Raw genomic sequence first — 16446 nt, 5'->3', positions numbered from 1 at the left:
AAAATAAAGGAATGAAAGAAAGAGAAAACAAAGAAAAGAAGAGGAAAAAGGATACTTTGAGACTCAGGTGAAATGGCTGTTCTGGCTCCAGCCAAAACTTTAGTTTAGTCTGGTGATACTCTGAGCACAGTGCTCTGCTAAATCATGCTGAGACCTAGAGAAACAATGAGATAATAAACTTGTGTGGTACTGAGCCACTTAGTTGTGATAATTTGTTACACTATAGGAAATGGATATGAATAGCCATCAACAATAAATGAATAAGGGAGGCTTTTGGTTCCCCCTTTATTAAAAATAAAATTTTTCTCATATAATTTATCTCTATTACAATTTCCCCTCCTGCTACCCCTCCCAGATCCTCACCACCCCTCCTCCATCCAGATCCATTCTGTCTCTTATTAGAAGACAAATAGGCTTTTATGAGGTAATAATAAAATAAAATATAATAAGATAAAACAAAAACTAACACACTGGAATTGGATAAAACAAGCAACCAAAGAGCCCAAGAGAAGGCCCAAGAAACAGAAAGCCACTCGTTCGCACACTCAGGAATCCCATAAAAACATAGAACTCGAAGCCATCATACATATACAAAGGATCTACAGGGTAAAAAGAGAGAAAATATACAAATAAAATAAAAAATAATAAGTTAATCTTAAAAAAAGAAGGAAGAGTCTTGGCATGATATTATGAGAAGAGGAACCTCCAAAACTGTCATTGAGTTTGTTTTCTGTTGGCATCTACTGCTGGGCATGCACCTACCCTTAAGAGTATTTTGTTTCTCCAGTGAGACTCCCATGGAAGAAACTAAATTTTCATTTGCAAGTGGTTATCAATGAGGACTTGCTTCTGGATTAATGAGGACATGTGTCCACTTTTCATTTCAGCTCTAGGATCCCAACTGGTGCAGATCTGTGCAGGACCTGTGCATGCTGAGGTAGGCTGTGGTCTAATAAAACTTTATTTATATATGGACATTGCATTTGAATTTCATACACTTTTTTATGTGCCATAAAACGTCTGTTTTTTTTCCCCCTAAATCATTAAATATACTGTGATGGCTATTCTTGGTTGTCAATTTGACTACATATGAAATTAACTAAAACCCAAATGGTCTTCAGACACACTAGAAGGGGACATCAGATGCCATTACAGATGGTTGTGAGCCATCATTCCTGAGAATTGAACTCAGGAACTCTGGAAGAGCAGTCAGTGCTCTTACCAATGAGCCATCCCTCCAGGCTGAGGAAGTTTTTATTAATTAAATCTTTTGAAGTGGGAAGACACACTTCTAATCCATATATTTGAGGTGGGAAGATCCATATTTAATCCAGATCATTTGAAGTGGGAAGACCCACCTTTAATCTGGACCACATCTTCTGCTGACGTCCTATATAAAGGACATGGAAGAAGGAATTGTGTTCTCTGCCTGCTGTTCTCAGTCTTGCTGGCAAGTCCGTGCCTTCACTGGCATGAGGGCTCACTTCTTTAGAATTCTGGCATATACTGAAAATCAGTTGAGATATTCAGCCTCATGGACTAAACCACTACTGGATTCTTGGACCTGTTTATAGGCAGCCATTGTTGAATTAGCTGGACCATAGCCTGTTAGTCAGTCTAATAAATCCCCTTTCTATATATAGAGAAATATTGTTACTCTAGAAAACTATCATGACTAATACATATATGAAAGCTATTTTTAGCTCACAGGTTGAAATAAGTGGTAAAATAAATTCAGACTATGAGTTGTTCTAATAGCTTTATCACTCTTGAGCTAAGAATTGGTGTGTTTTTCTTTGGTCAAATCTTCTATGGACTTTGAGGAAATGTTCATATCTCACAGGAATCTGGAGACTAGTCTTTTCAAATATTCCTTTTAGGATTTGAAAGGAGTTATAGGTCATTTTCTTCAGATAGCACTGTAGACATTACAGGGTTTTTCCAAACACACACATGTTTTAAAAGTGTTTGTGCTGCACTGAAGGCCTAAAATCAACCATAGGCCTAAAATCAGCACTAGGCCTGTCATACATGTATACTAACACCAAGTCTTGAATCTCAGTGGAAAAACATTGAAACAGATGGCTATAAGCTATTGTAAACAGGCAGCTTTCGTGGAAATGTACCAGCCTGAGAAGTCATAGACCTTGTAAATAGGTAGCCTTGGCAGACAATACCAACTTAGATAAGGACAAGCGAGTCATAGGCAGAGCCATAGTGACTTGTCCCCTGAACCTTCACCCAGCTGATACCCAGTTCTGAAAGATATCTGTATTCCCCCTGAACACCCACGCTCCAGTGTCATTCCCTTCCCCACATCCTGCCTTTCTGTGTTTATAACCCCTGTGTGAATTAATTACGATTTGAGAAAAAATAAATTATAAAAAAAACCTGTTTGTGCTGGAGATGGAGAACTGAACCTAGGCCTGGCACATCCTTAGCACGAGATCTAGCACTAGTATTTCCTCCCCGCCCACACAGTATATTAGAGAATACTTCTAATGAGCTAAAAAACTCTTAAATGCCAAGAACATTAAATTTATGCATACATTTCTAGCATCCAAAGAGGCTCAAAGGAACATTGCCAACGCTAATGAAAATATTGTAATTATTTATTTATTTTATACTCCCCAAGGAAGTACTCTTTATTCCTTTGGTTGTCTAATCCTAATTAGTTGATAAATATGCATGGCCTTTCCTAAGATACTTTAATTAGTGTGAATGATTTTATTAATCTTCTGGTAATTCATATTTTCTTAATGTCTGGTATATCATGCATTAATGTTTATCATTTAAAGGAATTGCTAAATAGGAAGTTAGAGTGCTGTATCTAAAATTTCCTTAATTGAAGTGGACATATAAAAGCAAGTAAAGGTCAGTCTCAAGGTTCCAAACCAGCCGCTAAGATCTCGCGAGATTTACCGGGGTTGCTGCCTACGCGGAGCCTGCACAGATCTCTTCAAAGCAGAAGGTCGCTTTTGGGAGGAAGTGGCCTCTTTGCACCCGTGACCGAAGCGCCTTACTACTTTCTCGAAGCTCCTCTCGGCCGCTTGCCCGGACACTCCGCCGCCAAGATGCCCCGGATTATGTTCAAAGGGGGTGTGTGGAGGAATGCGGAGGATGAAATTCTGAAAGCAGCGGTAATGAAATATGGGAAAAACCAGTGGTCTAGGATTGCCTCATTGCTGCATAGGAAATCGGCAAAGCAGTGCAAAGCTAGATGGTACGAATGGCTGGACCCAAGGATTAAAAAAACTGAATGGTCCAGAGAAGAGGAAGAAAAACTCTTGCACTTGGCCAAGCTGATGCCAACGCAGTGGAGGACCATTGCTCCGGTCATAGGAAGAACAGCAGCCCAGTACTTGGAACACTATGAATTCCTCCTGGACAAAACTGCCCAAAGGGACAATGAAGAGGAAACAACAGATGACCCCCAAAAACTTAAGCCTGGAGAGATAGACTCAAACCCAGAAACCAAACCAGTTCGTCCTGATCCAATTGACATGGATGAGGATGAACTTGAGATGCTTTCTGAGGCTTGAGCCCGTCTGGCCAATACTCAAGGAAAGAAGGCTAAGAGGAAAGCAAGAGAAAAGCAGTTGGAAGAAGCAAGGCGCCTTGCTGCCCTCCAGAAAAGACGAGAGCTTCGAGCAGCTGGCATAGAGATTCAGAAGAAAAGGAAAAAGAAGAGAGGAGTTGATTATAATGCTGAAATCCCATTTGAAAAAAGCCTGCTCTTGGTTTTTATGATACTTCTGAGGAGAATTACCAGACCCTTGATGCAGATTTCAGGAAATTAAGACAGCAGGATCTTGATGGGGAGCTAAGATCTGAAAAAGAAGGAAGAAATAGGAAAAAAGACAAGCAGCATTTAAAAAGGTAAAAGGAATCTGATTTATCATCAGCTATCCTTCAAACTAGTGGTGTCTCTGAGTTTACTAAAAAGAGAAGCAAGCTTGTGCTGCCTGCCCCCCAGATTTCAGATGCTGAACTCCAGGAAGTTGTCAAGGTAGGCCAGGCCAGTGAAGTTGCTCAGCAGAAGGCAGAGGAGTCTGGAATCACAAACTCTGCTTCTAGCACTCTCCTGCCTGAGTACAATGTCACAAACAACAGCATTGCTCTGAGAACACCACGGACACCAGCCTCCCAAGACAGGATTCTACAGGAAGCTCAGAACTTCATGGCCTTGACCAATGTGGACACTCCATTGAAAGGTGGGCCTAATACCCCACTGCATGAAAGAAAGTGACTTCTCTGGTGTGACCCCACAGCAGCAGGTTGTGCAGACTCCAAATCCTGTTCTGTCTACCCCTTTCAGGACTCCTTCTAATGGAGCTGAAGGGCTGACTCCCCGGAGTGAAACATCTCCTAAACCAGTCACTAATGCCACCCCAGGTAGAACACCACTTAGAGACAAATTAAACATTAATCCTGAGGAAGGGATGGCAGACTATAACGACCCCTCTTATGTGAAGCAGGTGGAAAGAGAATCTCGTGAACATCTCCGTCCTAGAATTGTTAGGCCTCCCTGCGCCTAAGAATGATTTTTGAAATTGTTCTACCAGAAAATGCTGAGGAGGAGCTGGAAGAACGGAAGATAGATGACACCTACATTGAGGACGCTGCGGATGTGGATGCTCGGAAGCAGGCCATGTGAGAGGCTGAGCGTGTAAAGGAAATGAGACTAATGCACAAAGCTGTTCAGAAGGACCTACCCAGACCATCTGAAGTAAATGAAACTATTTTAAGACCTTTAAATGTAGAACCACCTCTAACAGATTTACAGAAAAGTGAAGAACTGATCAAAAAAGAAATGATAACGATGCTTCATTATGACCTTCTGCATCACTCCTACGAGCTGTCTGGAAATAAGAAAGGAAAAAAGGTCGGCTTTGCTACCAGCAATTCAGAGCACATTACCTATCTTGAGCATAACCCTTATGAGAAGTTCTCCAAAGAAGATCTGAAAAATGCCCAGGATGTTCTGGTACAAGAGATGGAAGTGGTAAAACAAGGAATGAGCCATGGAGAACTCTCCAGTGAAGCTTACAACCAGGTGTGGGAGGAATGCTACAGTCAAGTCCTCTATCTTCCTGCTCAGAGCCTCTACACACGGGCTAATCTTGCTGGTAAAAAGGACAGGATTGAATCACTTGAAAGGAGACTCGAGATAAACAGGGGTCACATGACAACAGAAGCCAAGAGAGCTGCAAAGATGGAGAAGAAGATGAAAATTTTGCTTGGTGGTTACCAGTCTCGTGCTATGGGGCTCATGAAACAGTTGAATGACTTATGGGACCAGATTGAGCAGGCTCACTTGGAGCTACACACTTTTGAAGAACTCAAGAAACATGAAAACTCTGCTATTCTCCGCAGGCTAGAGTGTCTAAAAGAGGATGTGCAGCGGCAACAGGAGCGAGAGAAAGCGCTTCAGCAGAGATATGCAGATTTGCTCATGGAGAAAGAGACTTTACAGGCAAAGATCTGAAGCACAGTTGATGCTCTGTCACAGAAGAACTCGTTGCTGGTTTCATACTCAGCAAGGCTGGAACTGATCTTTCTCTTCATTGACAAAGTTACCCAGCACCTGTGGTTTCTCAGTTGTTTGTTTTGAATGATACTGATCTTTCGTGTTCCGTGTTACAAACTTGGACTCCAGGATAATGAGGGTTTAAATTATCCCCATGCTCATTCTTTGCCAGTGTCATATTTACAAAATTTCGTAGCTTAGGCCTTTAATTTTAAAAAGCCTGACTTTAAATACTGCCTGTGAGGAAACCCTTGAATAAAAAGAACACGTGAAAAAAAAGCAAATAAAACCCTTAGAAGCAACAGTTCAGCAGTACAAGATAGACATGTGTCTGTGAGGCAGAAGGACATCCATGATAAGTCAATCTAGAGCTGTTAATACAGAACAGCATTGCATCTCCTGCTCTCTTCTACAACTCTCCCCAGTCTCACCTCTCATACTACTATGATTTTAAGAAACTCACAGTAACAAAACTTAGATGCCTGGCATATCCCTGTTAATACAATTAACTCTAATTATATCCGTTTTCCTGGAAATGACATGATTTTACTCTTTAGGGCCGCTTAAAATTCTCTGTTCCAGATTCCATAGCTTGGTGATTGTGAATAGTGTAGCAATAAGCATGGATGTGTAGATATCTATGGTATGTAGTTACAGATTATTGTAAGCTACCATGTGGAAAGCTGAAGTTGGGTCCTCCGGAAGAGCAACAGGTGCTTTTAACCGCTTAGAGATATCTCCAGGACCTATTTTTAGGTTTCTGAGGAAGGTCTATAGTGATGTTCACAGTAGTTGAGCTTATTCTTAATTGCTGTGCTATTACACACCTGCCTTCTTTGCAGTGTCCTTTTTTCTCAGCCATATATGACCCCACACCTTTTATGCTTTGTCTGGAATCCTTTCTGGGGCCTCTGTAGGTCTGCTTTTCATGACAGGGTCCTCAACTTCGTAATCACCTCTTGGCCTCTGTTGTGGTGATGAAATGTTAAAGAAAGAAATTCACTGGCTGTTTGAGCAAGGTCTCCCAGGCACTGAGTCTCTTTATAAAAGGGTCCAGTGGCTGCTTATCTCATTTGAGGATTTATAAACGTTGTTTTGTTGGCTTCCGCAGGAGCTGTCAGGTCTAGAGCTGGGATCATCCCAAGTAAATGTATGAGCAGTTCATTGTTAATCTGAAATATTATTTGGGGAATTTACACTGAGAAAAACACCTGCCAGAACATTGTGACCAGAGAGTAATAGTTGGAAGTGGTAGCAAATCAGAGCCCTGCTAGGGGGTCTATTACTGAGAGCCAAATACCTCTTATTTGCATCTTGCCTTTCCCAGTGTGACCAGAGCAAATGGCTTGTGTTAGGATTTTCCTTATGAAGTACAAGATATCAGGCCATATGCTATACAAAGGGCCAAAGCTGTACCGGCAAAACCCCAACATTAGGAGTTGAGTCCATGGTAGAAGATTACTTGCCTGCAATATTAATTACTTTACTCATTGCTGTGCCAGTGTACCTGATGAGCAGCAACTTAAGGGAGTGTGGTAGTTTGAATGGCAAATGATCCCCATAGAGTTAGACATTTGAACACAACTGTGTACTCAGGTACACAGTTGGTGGTACTGTTTGGGGAGGTGGTACAACCAGTTGGATGAAGTGCATCATTGGGGGTGGGCTTGGAGAATTCACAACCTTTCCCTATTTCAAGTTCACTCTTTTGACTTCATATTTGTGCTTAAACATGTAATCTCTCAGCTTCCTCCTTTTCCTGATACATCTGCTGTTTGCTACCATGCCTCCCTGCTATGATGGATTCTAATTCTGGAACCGTAAGCCAAAATAAACTCTTCTTTAATTTGCTCTTGGTCATGGTGTTTTATCATAGCAACAACATAGTAATGGATATAGTGAGAAAGGGTTTATTGTGGCTCACCAATTGAAGGTATATAGTTCATCATAACATTTGTCATTCTGTGTGTGTGTTTTAATGTTTGTGCAGGTGTGTGTGTGTGTGTGTGTGTGTTTTGCATGGATTCTGGGTATCTAAACCAGGTCCTCATACGTGTTTGGCAAGCAGTTTACCAACTGAGTTGTCTCTTCAGCTCTGATATATTCCTATTACGAGTCTATTTCATTCTTCCAGATGATTTTTTTTTTTACGAATCATTAATAGTGGAACATAAATAGAGTTCAGTTTTTAATGGAGACCACAGAATCCAAAAAGTCATATTTACAAATGTGCAGGTTATTACAGGACGAAGATATATAGTGGGGAGGTGTGGTATCCAAATGACCTCCTTTCTACGTGCAATGACAAAGGACACACTTTAGAACTGGAGTGTCTAAAATGGAGTCTCAATTATTAGACAAAGCAATATCACTAGTCCATATATTTCTTGCCTTGATGAAGGGTCATGCAGAAAACAGCCAGGGATAGTAATAGCAGGAAATAGTAAGGTAGCCCTGGCTAACTCCAGACCTGTGGGAAAGACCCTCACAACACCTGATTTCCCCTCAAACTCCTGTATCTGCTCTCATAGCTTCACTCTCAGCTGATGGCATTGTTTCCCATTTCACTGAGAGTAGGCTCAGTCCCCACTCATTACCCTTGATTTTCACAAATTAACACATTATATGATAATTGCGTCAAGTTCCTCACCTTGCCCTTCAGATAATTTCTCTCTGAAATTTGGTTGGGTTTGTGTAAGATTTGTAGATAATTTGTGGGAACATTGAATCTTCTATTTAAGACTATGCTACATCATTAACTGGCTGTGGTATGGTATCCCTGTAGTCCCAACCACTGGGGAGAATAAGATAGAGGATACTTTGAGCATAAGAGTTAGTTGTCACTTTGGGCAACATGGTGAGACCTTTGTCTCATATAACAAGAAATCAACAATGAAACTTTTCTCTATAAGGTTATATTTGTGTATCCTATAGTAGTGTTTTATAGTTTAAATGGATACATACATATGCACACACATCTAGGATCCATACAGAATTACATAGAAGTGCTTTTCACAAAGCTTCCCAAGTACATTTCTTATTTTGTTCTAGATACTTACTGTTTTTATGAATGGGATAGTTTGTTTTGCCATAAAGTTTTGGATGGTTATCAGTTTTATGTTATGATATTTTCATAATTTCCCATTTCTGATATTAAGGATAAAGGAAACAATTCTAGTGGCCCACATTGTTTTGCTTCTCTATCAGGAATGCTTAAAATGTCGGAATTAAAAAATTTACAGTTCTTTCTTTGTGTCTCTGTGTCTGTCTCTGTCTCCCTCCCTCCCTCTCCCTCTCTCTCTCCCTCTCTGTCTCTCTTCCTCTCTCTGTCCCTCCCCTCCCCTGTGTGTGTGTGTGAGTGCACACACTCATGTGCCATAGTACACACATGAAGGTCCAGAAGACAATTGTGAGAGTCAATTCCCTCCTTCCACCGTGGGTCTTGGAGGTTGAACTTAAGTCGTAGGAAGCACACTTGCTCACTGCTTCAGCATTGTTATATTTAACTAACTATGTTTTTTTTTTAAAAAAAAGCTGTTTTGTAGTACTTGAAGGCTGGACACTCTGACTTTCCTTGTTTTGGATTCTTACTGAATTCAAAATTTATGCATTACACACCCCAGCTACTTTGGGAAAACAAAGACTGAGAACTCTACTCCATAGGTAAATGACAATATTTTTTGAATTGACCACATTTTTTATTGGATATTTTATTTATTTACATTTCAGATGTTATCCCTTTTCCCCATTCCCCCTCCCTAGAAACCCCCATCCCATTCCCCCTCCTCCTTTTTGCTTTTATAGCATTTTAATTACACACATGTATTAATGACCACATTTTTAAAATTGACATCTTAATTACTAAAGATGTTATATTCAGTTCATAGCACATTTCTTTTGTGCATGTTTTTATTTTTATTCATTAAATTTTTATTATAAAAAACTTGGAAATAAAAATATTATGTAGTGCCAGGCAGTGGTGGCACTTGGGAGGTAGAGGCAGAGGCAGACGGATTTCTGAGTTCGAGGCCAGCCTGGTGTACAGAGTGAGTTCCAGGACAGCCAGGGCTACACAGAGAAACCCTGTCTCGAAAAACCTAAATAAATAAATAAATAAATAAATTAATTAAAAAATATATTATGTAGTGCCTTAGGCTCTAAACATCTCAGTGATTTTCTATACAGTGAGAGTAACCATTTTGAAGCTGTGGGGCTTCACAGTAGACTTTATCAAACACATTTTTATGCACTTATCCATCACAACTACCCCCAAATCCACTACAGAGTTAAAACCAGAAAAAAACTTTATGTCTTCTTTCATAACTCAAGTGTCAAAGGTAAAAAACACACATGTTCTTCCTCATGGAGAGCTCAACTATTTATATATGCATATATACGTGTAAACAAACGTACATGTGGATGAAGTATAGCATGTAGAAAGGAGAACAAGAAAGGGTAAATATTAGGTGATGAGAAAGGATGAGATGCAGGCAGTGGAAACTTGTGTAAACTTTTAGATGAAAAGAAAATTCAACTTTTAGTATACAGATACTGTATAATTTACTTCATGGATTCCTAGTGAATCAAGCAAGGAAAAAATATCTTACCTAAAGAGCTTTCAAAGAACTCATGTCTCAGAAGTGCTTTGGAACAGAATTGCTTTATTTCAATAGGGCTTTTTAAATGGAATCAACCAAAATGCATTGAAAGCAATTGTCCTGCTACCAATTCATGCACTTCATATGCTGAAAATGCTATATTTTGTAAAAGACATACACAGTCTCCTATTAGCCTGCCTTACTCGTGTTTGTACTCATTTTCCTTAGAGAGAACACATAGTCCCATTAGTCCCTGGGCATTGTCAGGCCAAATACACAGAAGCATCCACTGAATACACAGAAGTCTCAATTAGGTAATGGTTTTGCCAATAATATAAAGTTGGGGGTGGAGAAAAGCAATTTTGTCCCTATTGCAGATGCTTGATTAGCTATGAAAAGAAAACGTGTTCTCTCTAAGCTTTGGGTTAATAATCTTAAAATCCATTTCTGTAGCTCTTGTTAAAAAACAATCAGATGGGACATCGAAAGCAGAAGCCATTAAACGGTAGTAATGAAAGCTTAGATCACGTTTTTAAAAGCTTCTATTAAAAACACCGTAATTAATGTTGAAACCCAAACAATATATTCAGGGAAAAGATTTTCAACTTACATAGCATGATTCTAACAAATTGATTAAAATAAAAGGAAGGCACATCTTCAAATGGAAAACTTGGCAGACAACCCAGTTGTCATACAAAAGAAGAAATACAAATGGAAATAAACATGAAAAGCTGTTCTGTTTCACCAGTGATCAAAGTGATGCAAATTAAGTAGCTATTTAAAAATCTATCAAATTGGTAAGGATTAAAAGATTATTACTATTCAGTGCTTCAAAGATTAGGGGTGGAGGATGGGGGAGAGGCATTTTTATATATTATCAATGAGAAAATAAATTGAAGGCAATATGGCAATGGCCATCAAAATTGAAAATGCCTGTAGTTTTTATTTACCAATTCCAGAATTCAGAAACTTAATCCGCACACAAAAAGTGTATTTGGAGAGATTTATCACAGCATTGCTTACAATTACCAAGAAGTAGCAGCCTGAGTGTTCATCAAAAAGGCAGTGGATGTGGGGCTGAGAATATAGTTAAGGTTCTGTGCTTGCCTAGCATGTAGAAAGCTGTCAATCTACTCACAGCACTGAAAAAGGGATTAGTGATGGTGATTGGGTACCACTTACATTCAATATGTTAAAATAAACTTATGTAGGGAAGAATTCCAGGAGAGAAAAGCAGGTTCTGAAACATGAAATATGATTACTGTTCTAGTTTCATTCTTTGTTTTCTTTGATAAACACATCAGTTGATCCTAGTGTTCAACTCTTTCCTCACATAACTGGAGATAGCTAATCGCTCCTTCTACCTTGAAAACTTATTCTTGGCTTGTAGGACACCAGTACTCTCCTGGCTCCTTTTGACTTTACCTCTCTCTTTTTTTTGACCTCCTTTACCTCTTTCAAATCCCTCTAATGGAATTTCTCAAGGACTCTGTCCTAGACCACTTTATTTTTGTTTGTTAGTTTGTTTGTTGTCCTGAGTGTGTGAGTATGTGTCTGTGCACACACAGGTACACATATGGAGGCCAGAGGTTGAGACTGATGCCTTTAAAATTTTTATCCTTTTTTTTTTTTTGGTTTTTGAGACAGGGTTTCTCTGTGTAGCCCTGGCTGTCCTGGAACTCACTCTGTAGACCAGGCTGGCCTCAAACTCAGAAATCTGCCTGCCTCTGCCTCCCAAGTGCTGGGATTACAGGCGTGCACCACCACTGCCTGGCTTTTTTATTTTTTGAGACCGTGTCTCACACTGCATCTGGAGCTCCTGAATTTAGCTAGACTCATTGGCCAGTGAATCCCGGGAATCTTCCTGTCTCTGCCTCTCTGGCACTGGGATTCTAGACTCTATATAGATTATATTGTCTTGGTTTTTGATGCAGGTGCTGAAGATGCATTGAACTTAAAACATTGTGTGGCAAATACTTTATCAATTTAGTTATCTCCCTTGCCCCACACTTTTTGAGTCTATGTAGTTCAGGCTGTGATTCTGCCTCAGCTATCACATTGCTAGGATTATGGTATGTGCCATCATTCTTAACTTTACCATATCTCATTTCATGTTATCAAAAGCAATTTACCAGCTGTAGTCTTCCTGCTTTCCCCCCTTTAATCAACTTTCCTTTTGGACTCCAGATACATACCCAGCTACCTACTGATATTTCCTGTTAACTACCTAATGGATACCTTAATTTCTTAGAGAAAGATTTATTTATATTTTATGTTTATGGATGTTTTGCCCATGTGTTTGTCTTGGTACCTGATATGTATAGTGCCTCTAGAAGTCAGAAGACAGGTTGGATCCCCTGGAAATGGTGTTATTCATAATGTTATGTAGGTGCTGGGAATTGAACCTTGGCCCTTTGGAAGAATGGCTGTTGGGAAGAACAGTCAGTCAGTGCTCTTACCTGCAGAACCACCTCTCCAGTCCCTACCTTAAGTTTTTTGTTTGCTTGTTTGTTTAGTTTTGATTTTCTAGACAGGGTTTCTCTTTATTGTCCTAACTGTCCTGGAACTTGCTCTGTAGACAAGACTGACCTCAAACTCAGAGATCTGTCTGCTATTGCATACTCACTGCTGGGATCAAAGGCATGCACCATCACTTCCCAAACTGAACTTCTTTTGATTCTGAAGACTTTTTTCCCCTTAAGAATTAAAAAAAAAAAGGGTGCCAGTGAGATGGATCAGCAGTAGTTAAGAGTACTGGCTGCTCTTCCAGAGATCCTGAGTTCATTTCCCAGCAACCACATGGTGGCTCACAACCATTTGTAATGGGGTCTGACCCCCTTTCTGACATGCAGGCATATATGCAGATAAAGCACTCATATACATACAATACATACATACATAAATCTTCAAAAACAATTTTAAAAACTTCAATTACAATAGTTACATCATTTGCCCCTCCCCCTTTCTTTCAGCAACAATTCTAGTGTACTCTCTGTCTAACCTCTCCCATGCTCCCTTGCTACCTTTCCAATTTATGGTCTATTTTTGTTTGATTACTGTTCCATGTCTATATAACTATATAACTATAACTTGATGAATCTGTTTACTGTTGTTTGTGTGTGTATGATTTCAGAGCTGACCACATGGTATTCAATAATCAATTAGGAGGTTCATCCATGATGATAATTCTTCCTCTCTCCCTTGCCTATAATTCTTTGTGTAGAGATGGGGTCCCTTGGGATTTTCTCCTGTTACTTTTTAAAAAAAGTTTTATTTATTTATTTGTTTATTATGTATATGGGTTCTGTAGCTGTCTTCAGACATACTAGGAGAGGGCATCAGATCCCATTACAGATGGTTGTGAGCCACCATGTGGTTGCTGGGAATTGAACTCAGGACCTCTGGAAGAGCAGTTGGTGCTCTAAACCACCGAGCCATCTCTCCAGCCCCTTCCCCCTGCTACTTTAACATGTCCATTAGTGTTGTCATTGTTCAGGCAGCCATATTGTAGAGGTAGCATGGTCATAGGTTCTCTGTCATTTCTAGGAGATACAATCCTTTTTTTTTTAATTATTGTTGTTTTTTGAGACAGGGTTTCTCTGTGTAGCCCTGGCTGTCCTGGAACTCACTCTGTAGACCAGGATGGCCTCAAACTCATTAATTTGCCTGCCTCTGCCTCCCAAGTGCTGGGATTAAAGGCGTGCACCACCACTGCCCGGCTAGGAGATACAATCTTATAGCAGACTTTGTAGTCCCATGGCTCTGGCTCTTTTGTGATTTTTTCTTGAGCCTTACTTGCAGGAGTTACACTGTCGATGTAGCCATTTGGGCTAGGCAAACCACAACCACCTATTCTCCGTATTTTGATTAGTTGTAGTTTTCTGAGATGGACTCCATCTGCTACAGAGATAAAGGCTGAGCGATATATTTATATGTGGGCATAAGATGAGTATTTAGAATGCAGTTAAAAGTTATTCTAGGAGCTGGAGAGATGGTTTAGCAGTTATGAGCACTGACTGCTCTTCCAGAGGTCCTGAGTTCAATTCCCAGCAACCACATGGTGGCTCACAACCATCTGCAATGGGATCTGATGCCCTCTTCTGGTGTGTGTGAAGACAGCTACAGTGTACACACATACACACACACACACACACACACACACACACAATTATTCTAGGTTAGTAAAGTTGCTGTAGTAAGTTCTCCTCTAAGATGTATGACCTCACTAGTCCTGGGTAGTTGGCTAGATTTCAGTATTAGACATGGTTTCCCTCCTGTAGAGCAGGTCTTAAGTCCAATATGATAGCTGTTGATTACTGCTAAGATTTGAGTGCCACTATTGCACCTTTACAAGTATCATTCAGGTCTGGTTATTGGTGTGATTCATAACCATCACAGCTGACTAGGATTATTGTTGAAGATATATACTTCAACAACTTCAAGGAAGATTCAAGATGGATCTCAACTGAAGATTTTTTAATCTTCTGTATTTTTAGTAAATGGTAACTTCACTCACTTAGTTATACAGACTCAAAACCTTGGTATTATTCTCAACTGCTTTCTTTACTTTATGGGTTGGACTTGGAGATCGTCAAATACAGGGCTTCACAAGTGTTAAGCAAGTGCTCTCTCCCATGGAGCTACACTCACTGCCTTGTTCTCTTTCTCTCATACTCCACATCTAGTACTAGATTTATACTATGAAGCTAATGAAGTTAAATGGTATGGCTCTTTACCAGGAGCATCTCCTTACAAGGTCCTGGTAGTGTACTAACATGACTGTGTGCTTTTGTAAAATTTTCAAGAATCAAATAATTCTATTGAAATCAGTTACAGCGGGCTTAGTGGTTAAGAGCACCGACTGCTCTTCCAGAGGTCCTGAGTTCAATTCCCAGCAACCACATGGTGGCTCACAACCATCTATAATGGGATCTGATGCCCTCTTCTGGTGTGTCTGAAGACGGCTACAGTGTATTCATATAAATAAAATAATCCTAAAAAAATGAAACAATAAATATATTTAAAAAAAAAAGAAATCAGTTACAGCAGAGCCAGATGTTGTGGTGCATGCCTGTTATCTCAGCACCTAGGAGATGGAGACAGGACTTCAAGGTCATCCTCAGCTACAAAGTAAGTTTGAGGTAAGACTAAGTTATGGGAGATCCTGTCTCAAAAAACATCAAAACAGCTGGGCGGTGGTGGCGCACGCCTTTAATCCCAGCACTTGGGAGGCAGAGGCAGGTGGATTTCTGAGTTTGAGGCCAGCCTGGTCTACAGAGTGAGTTCCAGGACGGCCAGGGCTACACAGAGAAACCTTGTCTTGAAAAACGAAAAAAAAAAAAAAAAGATCAAAACAAACAAAATTGATCAAAGCAAAATGAAGTCAGACAAAACATTCTCTCTTCATTTCAGTTTCTCCTTTGCTCATTCTCAGGGTGAGGTTGACACTGATGTGGCTGTGGACATTTTGTGTAGCCATACAGAGGAGAAATTGAATTGGATTGACATTTATGAGGGATTTAGTGAAATACATTCACATTACTGGCAGTTACTTCTGTGCCATAGCCAGCTACTTTAGCATAGAAATGACTTCCAGGAATACTCCTATTTCTCAATGTACTGACTAATGGTGCAGGACAAAAGATCAGATCTTGATCTAACAAGCACACAGCAACCAGAGTGTTCCAACGTGTCATTGAAGATAATAAATAAGGGCTGGAATCAACAGTGCTAGAAACTAGTCTGTGGAAAATCATTCACTGGGCATGGAAAACTATACATGAAGCATTCAGTGCTGCCTAGTGAGTTTTCTGATCTTGAGATGTACCTGCTTAATCAGTCTTAAGCACATAGTATAATATCGTTAATTGCAGATACAAGTTTATATATATATATAACAAATATGTATGACTGAGTTATATTACATACTTGAAACTTTATAATCATTGAATGGGATCTCCCCATGTTCTCTGCCCTCTAGTCCCTGGCATTCACCCTTCTTAGCTCCTGGCATCCATTATTCTAGTCTTTTTTGCTCCTATGCATTTGAATAGTTTAGACTCCACATATAAGTAGAATCCTGCAGTATATCTCTTTCTGTGGCTGGTTTATTTCAGTTATCATAATGCCCAGGTTGATCCATGTTGCCACCTGTGTGATGACATTATCTTTGATACTGAATAACATTCCACCATGTCATGCAATACCTTTTCTTAATCTGTTTAGCAACAGTTGTTTCTATACTTTAGCTGCTTTGGATGATACAGAAATCAACATGGGAGTTCAAATATTGCTTTCAGATCTCAATGTCAGTTGTTT

At 39.8% G+C, this 16446-nt stretch overlaps 1 pseudogene; it reads left to right on the top strand.

Moving 5' to 3' along the window:
* The first annotated feature begins 3074 nt into the window (after positions 1–3074).
* On the top strand, positions 3075–5488 carry LOC114625778 (annotated as a pseudogene).
* The last annotated feature ends 10958 nt before the right edge of the window (positions 5489–16446 follow it).

The sequence above is a fragment of the Grammomys surdaster genome, unplaced genomic scaffold (assembly GCF_004785775.1).
Source record: "Grammomys surdaster isolate TR1022 unplaced genomic scaffold, NIH_TR_1.0 222, whole genome shotgun sequence".
Lineage (NCBI taxonomy): Eukaryota > Metazoa > Chordata > Mammalia > Rodentia > Muridae > Grammomys > Grammomys surdaster.
Note: the sequence above shows the minus strand (reverse complement) of the source record. Positions and strands in the feature narration are given on the sequence as shown.